We start from the raw sequence: 21,447 nt of genomic DNA, 5'->3' as shown, positions 1-21,447 counted from the left end.
CTGAGCGCAGAGCCAGGAGTGACCCCTGTGCATTGTCGGGTGTGACCCAGAAAGCAAAAAAACAAAACAAGGGGGCCTAAGCGGGAGGGCTTGGCACGCGGCCAACCCAGGTTCGATTCCCAGCATCCCATATGGTACCCCGAGTACTGCCAGGAGTAATTCTTGGGTACAGAGCCAGGAGTAACCCCTGAGCATAGCATCAGAGGATGTGACCCAAAAAGTCAAACCCTCCCTCAAAAAAAAAAATAAACTCGCTCCTGTTCTTTGTATTCCTAAGAGTAAATTATCAGAGACTTAAAAACTGCAGCTTGGGGGGCTGGAGGGATAGCACAGTGGGGAGGGCGTTTGCCTTGCACGCGGCCAACCGGGGTTCTAATCCCAGCATCCCATATGGTACCCTGAGCACTGCCAGGGGTAATTCCTGAGTGAAGAGTCAGGAATAACCCCTGTGGATCACCGGGTGTGACCCAAAAACAAAACAAAACAAAAAAAACTGCAGCTTGTTTCCCTACTGCATTCTCTCCCTACAGCCCTTACAGCACGTCTAAACGTTTAAACCGAGCACGAATTTAAGGCAAGCAACGGACAGATCCACGGGTCCCTGGGTATTTCTGGAACCATGTTCAGGGGAAAAAAAAAAAAAACACATGAAAAATTTAAAAACCACTTAAGGAATTTTTATTGAAAGCATTGAAGAGAATGAAGGACTCTGGCAAGACGTGCGCTCCGTGGAGTAAAGGAGGAATTACCCAGCCCGAGTTCGGACTGCAGGACTGTGGGGGGAACGTCTCACCTCTTGTACCCAAAGACGCATCCAACTTCCTAAGCTGTCACCAGCATCGCTGCTCTGGCAGAGGGACAATCAACCAACAAAGGCCCCCGGTGAGTCCCAGCGCCTCTCCCCCAGGCCCTGCCATGGCTGTGTGGCTCAGAGCCACCCCGTGCAGGAAGCAGGGAACAGCAAGGTCCTCAGGCGCTCCATCTGAGGCGACACTAACTCACTCTGCAACCAAATCACCTAATCGCTGTTTCCCGAGTGGGGAAACACTGCAGGGGGCGGGGGAGACTGAGAACTTTTCCTAGGAGGAGGATCTCTGCAGCAGAACGAAATGAGTACTCCTCTGGAAAAAGAAGAACCCACTAAAATAACTTATTTTCTTCCTGCCCCCCCACCTACAACTTTTTCTGGGTTTTGGACCATATCCAAAGGAATCACTCCATGGGGCTGGAGCGATAGCACAGCGGGTAGGACGTTTGCCTTGCACGCGGCCGACCCGGGTTCGATCCCCGGCATCCCATATGGTCCCCCAAGCACTGCCAGGAGTAATTCTTGAGTGCAAAGCCAGGAGTAACCCCTGAGCATCGCTGGGTGTGACCCAAAAAGAAAGAAAAAAAAACCAAAGGAATCACTCCTGGTGGTATCAAGCTTTTGAGATTTTTTTTTTTTTTTTTGCTTTTTGGGTCACACCCAGTGATGCACAGAGGTTACTCCTGGCTCTGCACTCAAGAATCACCCCTGGCGGTGCTCAGCTCAGAAGACCATATGGGATGCTGGGAATCGAACCCGGGTCAGCCGCGTGCAAGGCAAACGCCCTCCCCGCTGTGCTATCGCTCCAGCCCCACTTTTGAGATTTTTGCCTGTTTTTTTTTCTTTTCCCCACAAAGGCGGGTCGAGCAAACTCTCAGGTGCGCCTGTTTCATGGCTGCTGACCCCTGCTCCCACGACTGGAACCTTTCGAAAGCCTGACTTTCAATTTCATTTTCAAGCTCAGGAACTTTCTCCTCGTCCCCCGAGATTACACACGGCAGCCAAAACCAAGGTACCCTGTGTCCCCGACACGCTGGTGTCCCCAGGGATGGTCCCGCAGGGCGGTGGCTCTCGCACCCTCACAATGGACATCCGAGTCTCCGTTTCCCCTGCCCGTGGCCGGGGTCCAGCCTCACGTCTCCCAAAATGACTTGCCCAAACATTCCTGGAATCACTGGTATTTCCGAGCGCATTTATAGCCCCCCAAGTCGCACAGACACCGCTATCATTTTACACGACTGCGGCTGTCGTCTATTGTTCCTTAATAGCTTCCCAAAGTGAAAATCCTTGTCCCTCAAAAAGTCTTTGAACTTGCGCTCCTGGGGGGGGGGGGGAAGGGGCCCTAACCACGTCTGGACAAGATTTCAAAATAATCCTGGGATATTTTAATGTGCTCAAAGCAGGAGATTTAACAAAGATGAATCACACTTTGGCCCACGGCCACGGGGCTATCGTAAAAGGCTCCCACTCCCCAAGGCAGAGGAGACAGAATAAACAGACTCACGTGAATTCCGGAAATGCATCAAGTACTGAATTCAAAAACCTTTAAAAAATTCCCTAATACTGGGGCTAGAGCTGTTGGAATATAGCTCTAAATATGTTAGGCATGATTTTGGTTCGTCCTTGCTCCCCTTGCCCAAGGAGCTTAGGTTTATCAGTCACACCCATCAAAGTGCTCCCGAGTCACTCCCATTCCTTTGTTTATCTGTAACCACTTCTACCAGTTTATCTGCTCTTCCTCTAATCAAACTCTGTTAATTGGTAAGGTCAGAACTTCCTAGGACACTGAATATTATAACATTGCCTTTCTCTCCTCTTTATGCCTTTTGAATAATTTACTTTAAAGCTATGTCTTTTTTGTATAGACACAAGAAGACAATATTATGTTTTTATAACTTAAGACTTAATTGGCCTCGAATATTATTCCCTCCCGGGCATCTGCTTTCTCCACTTAAGCCTCAGTTGCCCTCAGTTCCTAGCACCCCAAAGTAGGGTCCCTGACGTGGGACAGGAAGGATCCAGGGCAAGCGGTGAATTATGTGTTACCCTGGCATCAAGATGGGCCTGGCCAAAGTGCCTAATTCTTTTTTTTTTTTTTTTTGCTTTTTGGGTCACACCCAGCAATGCACAGGGGTTACTCCTGGCTCTGCACTCAGGAATTACTCCTGGCGGTGCTTGGGGGACCATATGGGATGCCGGGAATCAAACCCGGGTCGGCCACGCGCAAGGCGAACGCCCTACCCGCTGTGCTATCGCTCCAGCCCAAAAGTGCCTAATTCTTTTTTTTTTTTTTTTTTTTTTTTTGCTTTTTGGGTCACACCCAGAAATGCTCAGGGGTTACTCCTGGCTTTGCACTCAGGAATTACTCCTGGCAGTGCTTGGGGGACCATATGGGATGCCGAGGATTGAACCCGGGTCGGCCGCGTGCAAGGCAAACGCCCTACCCGCTGTGCTATCGCTCCGGCCCCAAAAGTGCCTAATTCTTAACTATAAGTTAAGAGCTTGATCATAGACAAATGCTGTCATGATCCAAAAGTAATGATGAGACTAGGACCCTGTTAGGGATAGGAAAGACTGTTCTGGCCTGAGCACTGTAGCCTGAGATTGAGATGGCCCCAGGAGAGCAATTCTATAAGTTTTAATGCATCTCTTATTGTGTCCATACAAAATGATTAATATTATGAATGCTTATATGTTTGCTGGCTGAGGAGAAGAGAAACACATTCATGGGACTCTGCCCTTGGGTGGATCCTCCTGCTGAAAGAGAGATTCTGTCCTAGTGAAAGCATTCCCCTAAGGGATAGAACTTTACCCCCTATGGATTGTAACCACACCTTTAGATAAGCCCCAGGCTGCTGGGGGACGGGGAGATTTACGGTAGCTGTGTGAGGGGGCAAGGGGAGAGTTCCAGAGGAGAGTGTTCAGAGGGAAGATTGGAATAAACTGCAAGTGAGACCAACCATCTTGGCTCCGTTCCTTCCTTTGCCTGCCACATCATCGCCATCAACCTCCCCGGGGTGGGGAAGCGGCCGGAGACTACCGAACTCGGGTGGTGGGAGAGACAGCGCTGCTGCCCTAGACCTTGTACCTGGCTCGGTGCGGTGAGGCGCTCTTCACCTGCCTCGCCGCCCGCGCCCTTTCTTTTCTTTTTTGTGTTTTACACATAGAGCGACCGTACCGTGTGCAGGTGCCTGCCTTGCACGCAGCCAACCCCGGTTCAATTCCCGGCACCCAACACAGGGTACCCTGAGGACCGCCAGGAGGCACTCCTGAGTGCAGAGCCAGGAGCAAATGCTGAGCACTGTCAGGTGTGGCCCCCAAACAAACAAACAAAAGTTTACCTCACTTTAATAAGTAACTTTCTGTAATTCAAAAACAAACAAAAACACTGAATAGAATCAAGCCTCGGATCTAAGTGCCCGTATCAGGGCGTACGGCCCCCAGCGAACAGTGAAAAAGACAGCGACCCTGGGAGACCACCCTCACAGCCCGCCGATGCCGAGGGGGTCCCGGGCACCCCGTGTGGCCTCAGAGAACCAGGCATGGCCCCCAAAGTGAAAAAAAGTATCTGACAACCGAAAGACACTCTGGCAAATCCAGACAGGCAGTGCCTGCAGGTCAGGCCACTCGGCGTCTCCGATAGGAGAGTCACTGGGGCGGCGACAGAAGAGTAAAGGGGACGTGCATCACTTACCACCAAACGCAAGTGTCTTAATCGTGAAGATGTATTTTCAAACATTTTTTTAGGGGGCTGGAGAGATAATGCAGTGGGTAGGGTGCTTGCCTGGCACGCAGCCAACCCGGGGTCCATTCCTGTCATCCCGTAAGGTCCCCTGAGCACTGCCTGGAGTAAACCCTGAGCACTGAGCCAGGAGTCAGCCCTGAGCACTGAGCCAGGAGTCAGCCCTGAGCACCGCCAGGAGCAAACCCCGAGCACAGAGCCAGGAGTCAGCCCTGAATGCCACCAGGTGCGCCGAACCCTGAGCACAGAGTCAGGAGTCAGCCCCTAGCGCAGCCTGGAGTGATCCCCGAGCACCACCGAGTGTGGCCCCCAGACCAGCCACAGAGAGAACAGAACTTCTTTTGCTCCCTCTGGGGCCCTCTCCCTGCCGAATGCCGCTGACGGGGCGATGACTGGGGCTGGCATCCCGCGGGCGTTGTGCACGTGTGGCCGGGACCCACACCCTAACAGGACCGGGCGCTCCGTCCACACGCGCACCTGTCCCCGCCCACCCCCTGCAGCCCGCCCACTCCCGCCCGGACACCAGCTCCCCGCCCAAGCCTGGGCTCCCTCGAGCCCCTCCCGGCCCCTCAGGCCCTCCGGCTTCTCCCCAGACCTGTGCCCTTCCGTGCCCGTCAGCACCCAGAGCACTCAGCACCCTCAGCGTTGCTCCGGAGTCCTCCCCCTCCGCCCTTCCAGACGCCGCCCCGGCCACCATCCACGCACCCCTCAGGTCTGACCACTGAGCTCTGCGCCGCCCAGCACGGGCCCCGGCAGTGGTCCTGCCCCCACAGCGCTGCCCCCCCAGCTTCCCCAGCGGCCCCCAAGGGCTTCAGGATAGGGTCTCCGTGGCCCCGCCCTGCCGCACCTCCAGGGCTCCCTCTCCCGGGGCCGGCACCCGCGCGCCCGCCTCTCCCCGGGCTCCTCTCGACTCGTCCCCGCCGGCAGGACCAAGCACTCAAGAGCCTCAGCAGAGCCTCATAGGCTTCCCACGCCCGCACGCCAGAGGGGACGGACACCGTAAGGCATGACTGGAGGCTGAGGCCCTAGTGACCGTCTAACCACCAACACTGGCACAGTATCGATCCCAAGTGAAGGCAAGACACCTGACTGAGATCGAGAAAGTCGGCTTCGGGGGGACCGGAGAGACGTGCAACGGACAAGGAGCCCCCCTTGCACGCAGCAAAGCTGGGTTCGATCCCCAGCACGCCAAACCTGCCAGGAGCAAGCCCTGAGCACAGAGCCAGGAGCAAGCCCTGAGCACTGCTGGGTGTGGCCCAGTAGCAAAAATAAATAAATAAGACTTCTTCCTAATTCAAAGAGCTAACTGGTTTTTGGAAGTGATTATACATTTGGAGGGAGCTGAGGGCCCTGCCCCATTGGGACTCCCAGTGGGGTTCCTGGGAGGCTCCAACAAGACTCAGCTGCTAACCCCTGTACTGTCTTCCAAGTGCCTGATAAATACATTTTAAGTTTAAGTGCCTGATAAATACATTTTAAGTTTATTTTTCTAAAACAACCTAGGCTGAAATGGGTAGCTTGTTTGGGTTCAATTGTCCTGTAGTAAAACTATACGCATCCATACAAGTGAGTTAAAATGTGATACTGTGTGGGGCTGGAGCGATAGCACAGCGGGTAGGGCGTTTGCCTTGTACCCGACTGACCTAGGTTCGATTCCCAGCATCCCATATGGTTCCCCGAGCACCGCCAGAGATAATTCCTGAGTGCAAAGCCAGGAGTAAGCCCTGAGCATCGCTGGGTGTGACCCAAAAAGGAAAAAAAATAAAAAATAAATAAAATGTGATACTGTGTGGGGCCAGAGAGAGAGAGTATAGTGCGCAGGCTGCTTGCCTGCAGCTGACCGGGATTGCATATGGTCCCCTGGGTACTACCCGGAATAAACCCTAAGCACAACCAGGTGTGGCCCCAAAACAAAGGCGGGGGGCGGGGGGGACCTTGCCTGGCAGGAGGCAAACCCACACCCAGTTCCCCAGTACTGCCAAGAGTGATCTCTCAAAACAGCTGGGTATGGTCCAAAACACCAACAACTGTATACAGTAACAGGAAGCTAGTTAACTGCTGTGGCAAGCGTTATTTTTCTTCCCTTCTACTACAAATACTACAACATTAAAGCTTCAACACTGACATGCTGAAAAAAATCACTGATGAAATAAAGATGAGATCAGGTTTGAATTCCAGGGAGAAACAAGAGGGAATTGTTTCAAGGTTCTGGAAAACAAAGCTTATTATAGCGATGTGAAAACATCTTCCCAACTGTTTTTGGTTTTTGTTCTACTTTTGGGGCCACACCCAGCTCACAGGGCTGACTCCTGGCTCTGCGCTCAGGCATCATTCCTGGCAGTGCTCGGGGGAACCACAGGGGATGCCGAGGATCAAACCCGGACTGGCCGAGTGCAAGGCCAGCATCCTACCGTGGTACTACCGCTCTGGCCCACATGCCCCAAGTTCTGAAGAGCAGGAGGGAGGGAGGCCAGGGCACCGGGCCACCTCCCCGCCCCTAAGCCAGCGTCCGGGGAGGGGACCAGAGCCGGGGCACATCCTGCCCAGGTGGAGACCCAAGGTTGATCCCAGCACCACGTGGCACCCCGGAAGCACTGTCGGGGGCAACCTCCAAGCCAGGAGCCGGGAACAGCCCCTGGGCACCTCTGGGTGCAGCCCCGAGACAAAACCGACATACTCTGACGTCACCCCACGGGCACAGGGCGTCGGAGGGGTGGCCAGCGTCACCTTCCTTGTGACATACACACAGAACCGTGGGAAAGCGGAATGGAGCCAAAATTCCAAGACAAATTCTGTTACCGACGTCCACATTTACATAAAACATTTGGGTCTAATTTCTTCACTGTAGCACTGTCGTCCAAGTGTTCATCAATTTGCTCAAGCGGGCACCAGTAACGTCGCCATGGTGAGACTTGTTGTTACTGTTTTTGGCATATCGGATACTCCACAGGAAGCTTGCCAGGCTCTGCCGTGTGGGCGGGATACTCTATAGCTTGCCGGGCTCTCCAAGAGGGACGGAAGAATCGAACCCGGGTCGGCTGCGTGCATGGCAAATGCCCTACCTGCTGTGCTATGGCTCCAGTCCTTAATTTCTTCCTATATTCCTAAATCCTTCCCCGGTAATGCTGAATTTTAAGCGTGTGGACTCGCCTGTCCTCGGAGGTGCCCTGGATTAATCGGCCTGAGCGGGCGAATCTCTCAACGGACCTTTCGCACAGTGCGCAAGCGGGAATGAAACGAGACCAGCTGCTCCGGCTGCTCTGCGTCTGTAACGCCCTTTGCTACGGAAACAGGACTTTACTCCTGAAACAGTCACAGTGCCCGCCATCCCCTCCCTTTAAAGACTGTCTCTCCAGCCCAGCGGAAGGCCCGGCACTTCTCTGCACTGTCGCAGCCCTGCGAGAGACCCAGGCCAGAGACTTCAGCCCAGGAGACGGCTCTATGGGCTGGACAGAGGCCTGGGCTGGGGGTCCCGAGTTTGGTCCCTACACCGCATGTCCCCAGCAGCGCTGAGTGTGGGCGCCCCCAGGAAAATAAAATTCAATCACAAAATTCAGTCTTGTAAAACATTCAATATTCACAGAGCTTGCTATAGCGGTAAAGGTACTATTTCAAGTCAAAATCTACTAAAAGGTTCTTTTTTGTTTTATTTTGCCTTTCAGCCACACCTGGTGGTAGCTCAGAGATCACTCCTGGGGTGCTCAAGGGTCAAACGGGGGGGGGGGGCTGCATGCAAGACCAGTACCTTAACTCAGTACCTTTATCTCTGGGGTCCCTGAAAAGATCATCTTTTCCACAGAATGACATTTTGGTTTGGTTGTCTGGGGGCCACCCCCAGCAGTGCTCGGGGAGCCAGAGTGGGTGCTGGGATCCAACCCGGGCCAGCCGCCCGCAAGGCAAACACCCCCCACCCCCCGAGGTACTGCCGCTCTGGCCCCCAGAACTGCATTTTCAAGAACTACATTGCATAGTGAAGCACAAACAGGGAGCCAAAAGCTCCTCTCTGTCCCGAGCGAGTCCACTGCGAGGAGCCAGGAACATCTCTCTCTCTCTCTCTCCCTCCCTCTCTCTCTCTCTCTCTCTCTCTCTCTCTCTCTCTCTCTCTCTCTCTCTTCTGCATCCCTCAAATACTCCCCGTGAGCACCGAGGAGATTTTAGGGCTCAAAACTCTTGCCCACAGCTTACGGAAAGGAATGACCCAGAACAGGCACGGGCGAAACTGCAGGTGCACGCGGTACCTGTTTGGTGGCTGACGCTGGCGGTTAATAATCAGCCGCAGGCCCGTGACGCTCCAAACGGCTCATGCGCAGCAGACGCTGCCTTCTGGGTCCTGCCAGGAAGCGGCCCGCAGCCTCCTGACAGATGAGCTGTCGTCTCCGATGCAGCTAGCTCACCGAGCCAGCCACGGCCCCCGCGGGCTCCCTCCCCCACTCTCTGACGTATGGGGATACAATTTTTCGAGGCATTAGACACAGGCCTCCTCACAACGCCATTAAAAAAAAATGTAATAATAAAGGGCCCTCCTTTTCGCTGGTGACACGATGTCATTTTCAGGGATTTCAATGCAGTAGATTTCACTCGCGGAAACCAAGAGCCGAGTCAGAACAACAGCCCCTGTGTCTCGGAATCTGACTCGAAATGAAAGAGATTTTTTTTCCCCCTCTTTCCAAGTTTAATTTAGGGCCAGAGAGATGGTTCAAGCGGTAGCCCGGCTCCTGCAGGATGAAATCCTGGGCTCCATCCCTGGCCCCCCAAGGCCCTCCAGCACTGCCAAGTGTGACCCCCCCACTCAAAAAGATAAACAAACAGGGGGGGCAGAGCGAGAGCACACCAGGGAGGGCGTTTGCCTTGCACATGGCTGACCCAGGTTCGATCCCCAGCATCCCATAGGATCCCCCGAGCACTGCCAGGAGTGATTCCTGAGTGCAGGGCCAGGAGTAAGCCCTGCGCATTGCTGGGTGTGACTCAAAGGGGAGGAGGAGGAGGAGGAGGAGAAGGAGGAGGAGGAGAAAGCCGTTGAAGAGGAAGAAGAAGAGCAGGAAGAAAAAGAGGAGGAAGAAGGAGAAGAAGGAAAAGGGGAAGGGGAAGGGCAAGAGGAAGAGGAGGAGGAAGAGGATGAAGAGGAAGAAGAAAAGCAGGAAGAAGAGGAGGAAGAAGAAGAAGGAGAAGGAGAAGAAGGAGAAGGAGAAGGAGGAGAAGGAGAAGAAGGAGAAGGGGAAGGGGAAGGGGAAGGGGAAGGAGAAGAAGAAGAAGAAGAGGAAGAGGAAGGAGGAGAAGGAGAAGGAGGTTGGCTAGTTTTGCTCAATGAGTTCTAACATCTGAAATGACACCCCCAAATCCTGGGGGTGGGCCCAGAGCTACCAGAACTCTGCCACCTGAACCCCACATTCCAGGGAGGCCTCCTATTGTGGAAGCAGAGGTCAGCACCTCCAGGCCAGAACCAGCTCGGCCGGGGCTGGGCAGGTTTCGGGGCGACTGATTCAGCTGTGAGCTGAGCGCATGCCGAGGCGGTGGCTCAGGGGCCGAGAATGCAGGCCAGCTCTGCGCCCAGCTCGCCCCGGCCTAAGCCCACACCGGCGGCTAATAGCTTTATTTATGCCAACACTAAGCACAAGTATTCCGGGCTCTCTCCGGTGGTAAACATTTGTTTCCTGCCGAGATACTCAGATTTATCTCGATATCGAGTTACGTATCAGAGCTACACTGGCCACAGCCCTCACAGCAAAGACGAGACTCAGTTCTATTTTCGTACTGTATCCCCAGCGTGGAGAGCAGGTGGGCCCCTTTTGCTCCACGACTGTTTCTCCCTTTTAAATTCCTGTTGAGGGCTGGAGAGGGCTCACGAGCTGAGCACGCGCCTGGCAGGAGGGGGTGGGTTCCCTCCCGGAATCCCCCAGACCCACATCCACAGAGATGAGAGTCGCCCCCAGAGTCCTTTGATCCAAAATACAAAACAGGGGCTGGAGCGATAGCACAGCAGGTAGGGCGTTTGCCTTGCACGCGGCCGACCTGGGTTCGATTCCCAGCATCCCATATGGTCCCCTGAGCACTTCCAGGAATAATTCCTGAGTGCAGAGCCAGGAGTCAGCCCTGAGCATCGCCAGATGTGACCCAAAAAGCAAAAAAAAAAAAAAAAAGAAAAGAAAAGGAAAACAAAATACAAAACAATGATCTGGTGATAAAGGGATATCTGTAATACTTTCCTCTTAGAACTTATTTAGGAAATATATCAGAAAAATCCTGATGAACCTCTAGATGTTGTTTGTTTTTATTTGGGGGCATAGCCAGCGGTGCCAAGGGCTGACTCCTGACTCTGTGCTCAGGTATCACTCCTGGTGGTGCTGTGGGGAACTTCGGGGGATCAAACCTGGGCCCCGTTTGATTGCTATTGCTCTGGCCCCAGACATGATTCTAATTTTTGGTGGGGGGTCACACCTGGCGACAGATGGGGTGACTCCTGGCTCTGCACTCAGGAATCACCCCTGGCGGTGCTCGGGGACCATATGGGATGCTGGGAATCAAACCTGGGTCAGCCGCGTGCAAGGCAAATGCCCTCCCCGCTGTGCTATCGCTCCAGCTGCCCCTCCAAGACATGATTTTAACAAAATGAAAATTATTTAACTTCTCTTTCCCTTTTGCCTTTCAAAAGTTTCAAAACTGATCACTAAGTCAAACAGTGCGGTAGTATGTATATTTACTTATTTCTCCCGTGACAGGCGTTTGCTTCTTGCTTGTATTTGCTACACTGCAGGCAGCCCTGACTGCCCAAAGCCTTTTCAGAAGCAGTCAGTGGTACAGACTAGAAATAAATAAAACTTTCCATAATCATCCATTTTGCTAATAATTTCAACACTGGAAATGTTGCATACTCTACATCCTAGTTCCTAAGCACATGCCCCCCCCAAAAAAGAAAGAGCTTTTAAAAACACTAAGCAAAGAGGCTGAGGAGATAGCACAGCGGGGAGGAGGCCAGCCCGAGTTCAATCCCCGGCACCCCATATGGTCCCCCGAGCACTGTGGGAGTGATTCCTGAGCAGAGTCAGGAGTAACCCCTGAGCATCACGAGGTGTGACCCCAAAACAGACAAAAGCTCACAGAAGCTGCAGAGGGTAGAAGCAAGGAGGCAAGGCCGTGGGCTCCACGCCCCAAAAGGAGCAAAAGCAAATACAAATAATCGAGGCTGGGCGAGGGAGGGTGTCCCGGGCTGCAGACCACCTGCCCGCACAGGGCCTGGCCTCTGGCCCCAGCGCCACAGGAGACCCCAGAAGCCCACCTTTAGGGTCCCTGTGCTCTGTGAGCCCACTAGCCCCTGAGCCCCAGCCAACCAAACGATGGCCCCACACTCCTGCCCAGAGTCTCAGCGCTTTGGGGACAGAAGAAGGCGGCCCGGGAGCGGCCCCGAGACAGCGCCGAGAGGGTGCAGAGCAGGGGGGACTCACCCCAAAGGGCCGGAGGGTGCAGAGCAGGGGGTACTCGCCCCAAAGGGCCGGCCAGGGGCCGCCAGTGCGCAGTGGGCTGAGAAATGAAGACGGCGAGGAAATGGAAATGCAAGTCACCCGGCCACTTCCTGACCTGACTGGGAGGGGCAGGAGGGACAGCTGGGCTGGAGCCCGGGGCCCCAAAGCACCACCATGTGTCGCCGTGGCGCCTGTGGGCATCACTGGACAGGCTGAGGGTCCCGGGGCGTGGCCCCCCACACCACCCCGGCCCAGCGCTGCTGCGTGCAGCCCCCCGAGGGAAAACACTGCAAGCCACCGCTTCAAATGTCACAAAAGGACCCGCAACTGGGCATGAGCAACTGCTGGGGACAGCTGGGCTGCGGCAAGGGGAGCAGCAGGAGCGGACAGCGGCTGGAACTGCAGGTAAGGGCCACTTCCTCTGGCCCGACCCGGCCGCACGGGGCACGTTCCTGGATGGTACAGAACTAAGTCTCGATTCGGCCTTGGCCACGCAAGGGCCCGGGCTGAGTCTAAGTGAGCCACGAATCCCAAGGCCCAAATCCTGCAGAGGCTCAGAGCCCGTCTGCGGGGGTCTCCTGCCATGCCGCATTTCTCTTTCCCCCTGAGCAGCATGAGAGAAAGTTCTAGAGGGGGCTGGAGAGAGAGGACAGCGGGTAGGGCACTGGCCTTGCACAGGGCCGGCCCAGCGACGTTCCCCAGCACCCCCGAGCACAGAGCCAGCAGTAAGCCCCCAAACCAAAGCCGAGCAAGCAAAATAATAAATAAACCCAACCCAAACCAAAAAGTTCTGAAAGAAGATTGACTCGCACTCTGCCAGACTCCAGAAACTCACAGCATCTGTTCCAACAATGTCGTCTTTCAAAAGAGAGGACAAGGAACACGCACGGCCCCCTTCCCTTCAGATGCTGGGAGATCGCCCCCCTGTGACCAGATCGAGGGGAGAGCTTCACTCCTCACCGAGATTTGCCATGATGAGCTGGCTGGGAAGAGTGTCAGGAACAAGCGGGCAGATAGGCCACTGCTGTCCTTTGGGCGCTGGGGGTGGGTTTGTTCCGTGCTCGGTTATGGGGCCACACCTGACGGCACTCGGGGGCTCAGTCCCAACAGTGCTCAGGGCAGGACCTGGAGGCGGGGCCCCAGCCGCTGGGCCACTGTCCAGCCTGGCGTCCTTGACTCCACGCCCAGGACACACGGGGAACGGGCTAGAAAGCTCTGGCACAACTGACAGTCTGCCTGTGCAGATTCAGAGCGGGAAGGAGAGGAAGGGGAAAAGGCGCCCACCTGCCTTTAAGAAGGAGACCGTTTTTCTCAGTCTTAGAAGCTGTATTTAGTTGGATCAGTTTTAGAAAAATATTCATCAGACTCACAGAGGGCACAGACTCAGAAAACCTTGCCCCCACCTCAGGCCCAAATGGAGATGAACTTCCTCTGTTTCTAACCCGAGCCTTCAAGTTCCTCAACTTTGGCTCAAGAAATTGTTGGCTTCACCCAGCGCCGACAGCTCAGCAAGTCTGACTGTACCGTGAGATGAGAGTACATTTCACCACAGCTCCTGAGATCTCTTTCAGAGATAAAGGAAACGTAGAATTTTAAACCTGGGGGGCTGGGGAGATGGCAGAGGGGTTCAGGTATGGGCCTTGCACGCGGCCAGTCCTAGAGGCACACCCTGGCCTGGCAGAGGGGCCCCTGAACCCTCCCCCCGCCAAATGACCGCTGAGCCAGGAATAAATCCTAAGTACTGATAAATGTAACCCAAAACACAAAACAAAATTTTTTTTTATTAATTTCTGGGCCACATCAGGCTGTGCTCAGGGATCACCCCTGGCAGGACCCAGGACCACCAATGGCCAATGGTGCCGGGGGGGTCAAACCTGGGCAGGTGATGTACACGGCAATCGCCCTCCCTGCTGTACTCCAGCCCCAAAACAGAATTTCTTAACTGGGAATACTCCTTACAGTATCCAGCTGGGGCACGGCATTTTACTGATTTTACTGGAGGAACAGTGGGACTCCCACAGGTGCTCCGGGGGGCAGAGTCCACTCCTGGCAGTGCTGGGCCACTGGGTTGTACTTCCAGCGCCACAGCCCAAGCAGCGATGTGGCAATGCCAGGACTGTGGTGCCAGGGACCCCGAGGCCATGCCCAGCAATGCCAGGGGGCCTCGGGGCTGCACCCAGAGGAGCCGATATTAAAACATATTCTGTATGTTTGCATTAATGTCGTGCAAAAAAACACAAGTTGATTAAGCATTTTTGGATGCAACCAAGTTTTAAAGGGGAAGCTTAATTTTAAAAATATCCATTAAAATATCGAATGCTGAGACTTTTAATCATCTGAAACGTGAAGGAGTTCAAATGACGTCGTTCTAGGTGTGTATTCCTTCTGAAATGCAGCTGGGAGGTGGCTGAGGGCATGTTTTGAGACCAGACTCAGCCCCCGGGCACGGAGGGACTGAACCCTGAACCCCATAACATGTGGCCAAAAAGCCAGAAGAGAGAGAGAAAAAAAAAAAGGGCAAAACCTGCAGTTTGGGGGCCGGGGAAATAGCTGGGGGGTCAGAGGCGCACTCCCGGCATGCACAAGCACCGCGATCCATCCCCACCAGCGCTGGGTGTGGCCGACGCACGGGCAGGCGCTGAACCCCGGGTCTGGTTCATGAAACGCTGCCCAGGGTGTACCCCCGCGCCGAGCACTGCGCGAGGGGCCTCGCAAAGAGCAGTGATGCTGGGGGTTTTTTTTGGGTTTTTTTTTTAAGAAATGCAATTTGATAGAAAACAAAGAGCACAATGCAGACAGCCGGCCGCCCTCCGGGTCCCCTCCTGTCCGCGGCAGGCCCAGGCTGACCTCCGTGATGGAGCAGTATCCACCTCTGCTGGACGCCGGCCACGTCCCTCCTTGGGCCTGCGGGGCCCGGGGCCTGGGCCGGCCTCTCCGGGGCGCGAGCCTTTCCTCCTGACCTCCCGGCGCGTCCCCCCACCCCCCGCCGCCGCTTTGCCCACCGGGGGTCCCGGCGCAGCACCCGGCCGCGGCTGCCGGCCCCGAGGACCCGCGGCTGCCCGGACCCGCGGCCGGGCCCACTGCGGCCGCGCCGGGATCCCGCGATGACCATGTGCACGCGCGGCCGCCGCTGCCCGCGCTCCCCCACCCGAACAATGCGGGCAGCGGCGCCCGCAGCCCCCCGCCCGCAACATGGCTGCCCGCGCCCCTGCCCACCCACCGGCGGGGCCGCGCCCTGGCCAGCGCCCACTCCGGCCCGCGACGCCCCGCAGGCCCGCACCCCGGCAGGGCCCCGCACCCCGCAGGGATCCCCGCACCCCGCACCACCCCCCGCACCCCGGCAGGGCCCCGCACCCCGCAGGGGCCCCGCACCCGGGCAACAAGGCCCCGCATCCCGGCAGGGTCCCCCGTACCCCGCCATCCCCCCCGCACCCCGGCAGGGCCCCCCGTACCCCGCCATCCCCCCCGCACCCCGGCAGGGCCCCCCGTACCCCGCCATCCCCCCCGCACCCCGGCAGGGCCCCCCGTACCCCGCCATCCCCCCGCGCCCCCCTGGGACCCCGCACCCCGCAGGGCCCCCGCAGCCCGACAGGGCCCCAGCATCCCGCCCTCCCCCCGCAACCCGCAGGGAGCCCGACAGGCCCCCGCGCCCAGAGCGGACCCGGCACCCCTCCGGCCGCCCCTGCCCCCGCACCCCGGCCCCGCACCCCGGCCCCGCACCCCGGCCCCGCACTCCGACCCCGCACCCCGACCCCGCACCCCGGCCCCGCACCCCGGCCCCGCCACCGCCCTCCGCTCTCACCTCGGCCGCGAGGAGCCGGTCAGCAGGCGCAGGGCCGGTCAGCGGGCGCGGGGCCGGTCAGCGGGCGCGGGGCCGGTCAGCAGACGCGGGGCCGGTCAGCAGACGCGGGGCCGGTCAGCGGGGCCGGTCAGCGGGCGCGGGGCCGGTCAGCGGGCGCGCGGGGCCGGGCACCGGCGCTCCTGGGCACGAGCCGCGGCCGAGGCCGGCCGCAGGACGCCGCTGGGCAGCGCCATCACGCAAAGGCCGCGGCGGGCGCCGGCGGGAGCGCGGACGGGCGGGCAGTGCGCGGGCGCCTCCCGGGACCGCCGCCGTCAGACTGGCCCGCGCCCAGCTCCGCCCGCCGCCGCCGGACACCGCCCCGAGCCGCGCCGCCGCGCGTCACCCCGGCCCGCCTCCGCGCCCGCCAACGGACGCGGGGCGCGGCCAATCGGAGCGCCGCGCTCGCCGCGGCCGCCCAATGGCCGGCGGGGCCGGGCCGCGGGGGGGCGGGTCCTCGGCGAGGCGCTGCGGGGACGCGGGCGCGCCCCCTGGCGGCGGAGGCGCGGGCCGGGAGCCGGGGTGGGCGAGGCCGCCGACGCGATCGCGGCCCGCGTGACCGCGCACAAGGGCGTGAGTCGGCGCGGCCCGGCGGGGCCCGAGTCACGGTCGCGGGCGGAGCGGCCCCCGGGCCGAGGGCTCCTCCGCGCCTGCCCGGGCTCCCCCGGGGAGACAGGCCCTGCCAGGAGGGCCCTTGGGGTTCGAGAGCTGGAGAGCGGGAGCCTGCGGGATTTCCCGAGAATCGGGGCCAGCAGAGACCAGGAGGCGTCTTTGTAGCACAGAATGCACGCGGCGCCCCGGCGGTGCCCCCTGCGTGTGCAATGCAGCACACTCTTGGGCGTGGAAGGGCGCGCAGACACCAGCACATCAAATTCACCCTCTACCCTAATGACCTAACGCCCACACGAAGACAGGCCTCTTCCTCTTTGTTGTTGTTGTTACAAGTATTTTTATTTACCTGTTTATTTTGTGGGGGTTGGGGCCACCCAGAAATGCTCAGGGGTTACTCCTGGCCCTGCACTCAGGAATGACTCCTGGCGGTGCTCAGAGAACCCCTTGCACGGGTCAGCTGCGTGCAGTCAAGCGCCCTCCCTCTGTGCTGTGGCTCTAGCCTCCCGAGCCTTGATCTGGCCCAGGCCCTTCTGAACTCTTCCCACTCCAGTGGAAACTCCACCTACCCTCAAACGGTCTCGGGGAACTTACGCTCAGGGGCCCAACAAGGCAAGGAGCACCAGGAGGAGTGGAATTAAGTAGGACCCCAAAGCCATCAAGGCTGAAAGGGAAGGGGTGCCGGTGTGACTAAGGACAGTGGTATGGAAAACATGAAAATGCTTTGAAAATTGGGAAAGTCTCACTCGCGTGTTCGAGACTCAGAACCACGAAGAAAGAAAAAGCCAAAGAAATGTGCAAGCCCAGAGCACAATACTCTGCCTTTGCTCCCTGAAAACCAAAACGAACGTGGACCGTCCACAGACGTTCTTCAGAAGCTCTTCCTGGAGCCCCAGCTTAGCTTTTTCCTAGCTTGGAGCCAAGAGTGTTAAGTACCGGGATAAGGACCATGGAGAGTTACAACCCCTGGGTCTTAGAGTGTTTGATCTCTGGAACTCGAACTGCAAAGAATCTAGAAACTCGGACAGGAATTTGTTAGCGTGAGATCGTGAGGCCATGGTGCAGGGCAGGCCAGAGCGTTGGCAATGCCGGGGCTGCCTCCTTCTGCCCAAGCCTTTTGCCCCTTTCACAGGCCAGTCACCCAGTGGTGCCACTGGTTTCTCAGGTGTCAGACCCTACACAATGGCACCTGGTCAATGTGTGGAATCAAGTCCTGGCAGGTTGGACACAGCCGCAGCCTGGAGCCTTATCCAGGGAACCCAGGAAAGCACAGGAGCAGAAGTGCAGGGACATGGCTCTAAGGGCCTCACCCGGCTGGATCATGAGTGGGAGGCACTGGCGGAGCCCCCTGCACCACCCGATCCCCCAGGCACATCCCTAGAGTAACCCCCAACACCAATACACGCACCCCAAAACACACAAGCACTGAAAGATCCACCAGTGGTTTGTGAGCTGCCAAACTACTAAAACTAGAAAGGCCTGGATGTAAAATCAATCTATGAAACTACAGAGTACTCAGAATAGCTCATTAGGAAACGTGACTCGTGAAGGTCATACTAGAAACAGCCGTACACACTACCTGGGCCGGGAAAACGATTTACGCGGACGGACCCGGCTCCCAGGGAGGTGGCTCAGCTTAGGGGCACACGCTTTGCACAGACCCACCGCCAGCACTCCTGACGTGGGCTAGTTGTTCCAGAAATGCAAGACTGCAGCATCATGCCCTAGCGTTGAACCATCTGGCCCTGAGCACTGTTTAGGAGTCACCAAAAATGCCTTTTGACTACTTAAGGATAATGGGAGGGCGCGTGGGTGGAGGGGTGAAGCTCTACGCAGCAGTGCTCAGGAGCTACATCCTGCCTTATGCTCAGGGATTGCTCCCGGTGTCCGCAAGGGACACGCAGAAGCCCCTGCCCTGCCTCTCTGCCTTCCTACTTAAGATAAGCTGACAAGAGAGAAAGTGGAATATAAAGTAGCTGAGAGGTACAAGCTTACAATGTTGCAATTTCTGGCAGATATTTCTCTGGACTTAGTTACTAAAATACTAAAATACAGAAATCCAAAACCGTGCAGCTGCTAGTGCGGCCTCTCGACCTCATATCTTTTCATTCTCAGCAATGGAAAACAAATGATCAAATGCTTTCTTTTCAGCAGGTCGACTTTAGGGGGGAGAAACTCCAAATCAATAATAGTGAGTTTTTTGTTGAAATATTGAATGTAATCAAAGTAAAGTGAAAGTAAAGTGAAATGTACCAGTTACACCTGCGGGGTGGAGGGCTGGGGAGGTGGGGGGGAGGGAGGGAGGTATGTCGTGATTCTTGGTGGTGGAATATGTGCACTGGTGAAGGGATGGGTGTTCAAACATTGTATAGCTGAGACTTAAACCTGAAAGCTTTGTAACTTTCCACATGGTGATTGAATAAAAGAACAAATTAATAAGAATAATAAAAAAGATAAACTGACAAGAAATCATCAGGGCAGGACAATAATTAAAATAGCCAAGCACGGTGGTCTCCTCCCCACACAAAGACAATCTGGAGAAATATTATACAGCTGTGTTGGGAAACGTATGAAAGAAACCCTAAATACATGCAGAGACAGTATTTTTTATTATCATTACTATTATTTTTCTTTTTGGGTCACACCTGGCGATGTACAGGGGTTACTCCTGGCTCTGCACTCAGGAATCACTCCTGGTGGTGCTCAGGGGACCACAGGGGATGCTGAGAATCGAACCCAGGTCGGCCGAGAGCGAGGCCAACAACGCCCTTCCCTGCTGTGCGATTGCTCCAGCCCTGAGACAGTGTTTTTTGTGAAGGGGGTAAACATAACGATGTCGATTCTTAGCCTCTATAAACAATAGAATTCTGATCTTTAATTCAACAGGATTTTTTTATGGACTGCGACAAAGTGACTTCTCCTGATAAAATCTGTCCCATGATTATGTTGGGGCTGGAGATTGTACGGGGCTTACAGCGTTTGCCTGGCATATGGCCAACTCAGGTTTAATCCCCTATTACCTCCAAGAGTGATCCCTGAGCACAGAGCCGAAAGTAAGCCCTGAGAACATCTAGGCATTACCCCAAAGCAACACCCCCCACTAAAAATGCATGTTATGTGACCAAACCCTGTTTCTCCAGTGCCATAATGACTCTAAACATCTGGGTATGGCCCAAAAATAAACCCCCAAAATGCGTATGCTAAAACAAAGTCCAGAATACCCATGTAAATTGTGTGGACTTACCCATCATTTAGCAAAAGTCGGGGCTGTGGAAATAGTACTGTGGGTAGGGCGCTGGCCTTGCATGCAGCCAAACCAGGTTTAACACCCTGGCACCCCATGTGGTCCCCCAACCCCCGCCAGGAGTGATCCCTGAGTGTAAAGTCAGGAGTAAGCCCTGAGCACCACCAGGTGTGGCCCCCAAGCCACTATCTAAAACAAAGAGAAATTTTCTGTAACATTGTATTCCAACTGTTTCATCAGCGGGAATACCAAACACCAGAAATGCAACAGAGTCTCCAAGTATGAGGATATTTCAGATGAGAGCAGGAATTCGCAGCCGGCTGGGAAATAATGAACTGTGATAGTAATTTATGCTGGAATAATTGTATTGCTGGATGATTAAAAATTGCTCCTTGGGGGGGTCCGAGAGATAGTATAGCAGGGAGGCGCTTACCTTGCACACAGCCAACCCGGGTTGAATTCCCAGAATCCCCTGTGATGCCGGAGCCCTGCCAGGAGAGATGGCTCAGCACAGAGCCAGGGGTAAGCACCTCAGCACCACTGGACATGGCCCCCAAACCAAAAAAAAAAAAAAATTGTTCCGTCATTGAGTCACCCCTGAGCATAGCTGGTGTGACTTGGAGAGAAGGACAAGGGTTAAGGGACTTGCCTTCCACATTAGCAACCCGGGTTTGGCATCAGGCACCACATAGAGCCCCCAAAACCCATCAGGAGTGAGTCCTGAGCCAAAAGCCGATGTAAATTCTAAGCACCATCACGCCCAAACCCACCCCCCAAAACTGTTCTTTATATCACACTGTACAAAAAATACATTTCAGAGGGGCTGGAGCGATAGCACAGCGAGTAGGGCGTTTGCCTTGCATGCGGCCGACCCGGGTTCTAATCCCAGCATCCCATGGTCCCCTGAGCACCGCCAGGAGTAATTTCTGAGTGAAGAGCCAGGAGTAACCCCTGTGCATCGCCGGGTGTGACCCCAAAAGAAAACAAAAAAAATACATTTCAGAGACTTTTTTAAAAAATGTATTTGTTTGTTTTTTGGCCACACCCTGTGATACTCAGGGCTGACTCCCGGCTCTGCACTCAGGAATCACTCCTGGCAGGACTCTGGGGACCTTATGGGATGCCAGGGATTGAACCCGGGTTGGCTGTATACAAGGCAAATCGCCTCCCCGCTGTACTATCGCTCAGGCCCCCAGAGATAAAAACCTTAATCAGAAATTTAATTAAGATTTCCATAGAAGATATAAATTATCTTTGTGGTTTAGAATAAAAATATATCCCAGAGACCAGACACAAAGTCAGAAGTAAGCCCTGAGCACCACCAAACAAATGTGATTATAATAAAACAAAATCTACTTCTAGGGGGTCGGAGCAACAGTACAGCGGGGAGGGCATTTGCCTTGCATGCAGCTGACCCGGGTTCGATCTCCGGCATCCCATATAGTCCCCCAAGCACCGCCAGGAGTAATTCCTGAGTGCAGAGCCAGGAGTAACCCCTGAGCATCGCCGGGTGTGACCCAAAAAGAAAAAAAACAAACAAAAATACGGAGGAGGGTGGCAGGAGGGAAACTGGGGACATTGGTGGTGTTCGTTGGTGAGGGTTGGTGTTGGGACACTATGACTGAAACCCGACCATGAACATCTTTGTAACTTTACATCTCACGGTGATTCAACAAAAATGAAAAAAAATTAAATTAAAAAGAAAAGAAAGGGGCTGGAGCAATAGCACAGCGGGTAGGGCGTTTGCCT

At 55.6% G+C, this 21,447-nt stretch overlaps 1 protein-coding gene across 1 annotated transcript in view; it reads right to left on the bottom strand.

The window, feature by feature from the left end:
* KIF1B (kinesin family member 1B) overlaps nt 1-16,140 on the bottom strand; it is a 142,440-nt gene extending 126,300 nt beyond the window's left edge. The window contains 1 exon segment of the mRNA XM_055140523.1: nt 15,810-16,140. The gene's annotated coding sequence lies outside the window, so the exon portion shown is untranslated.
* Between the last annotated feature and the right edge of the window lie 5,307 nt (nt 16,141-21,447).

This window comes from Sorex araneus, chromosome 5, assembly GCF_027595985.1.
Source record: "Sorex araneus isolate mSorAra2 chromosome 5, mSorAra2.pri, whole genome shotgun sequence".
NCBI lineage: Eukaryota > Metazoa > Chordata > Mammalia > Eulipotyphla > Soricidae > Sorex > Sorex araneus.
The sequence above is the reverse complement of the archived record's forward strand: the minus strand, read 5'-3'. Positions and strand labels throughout refer to the sequence as shown.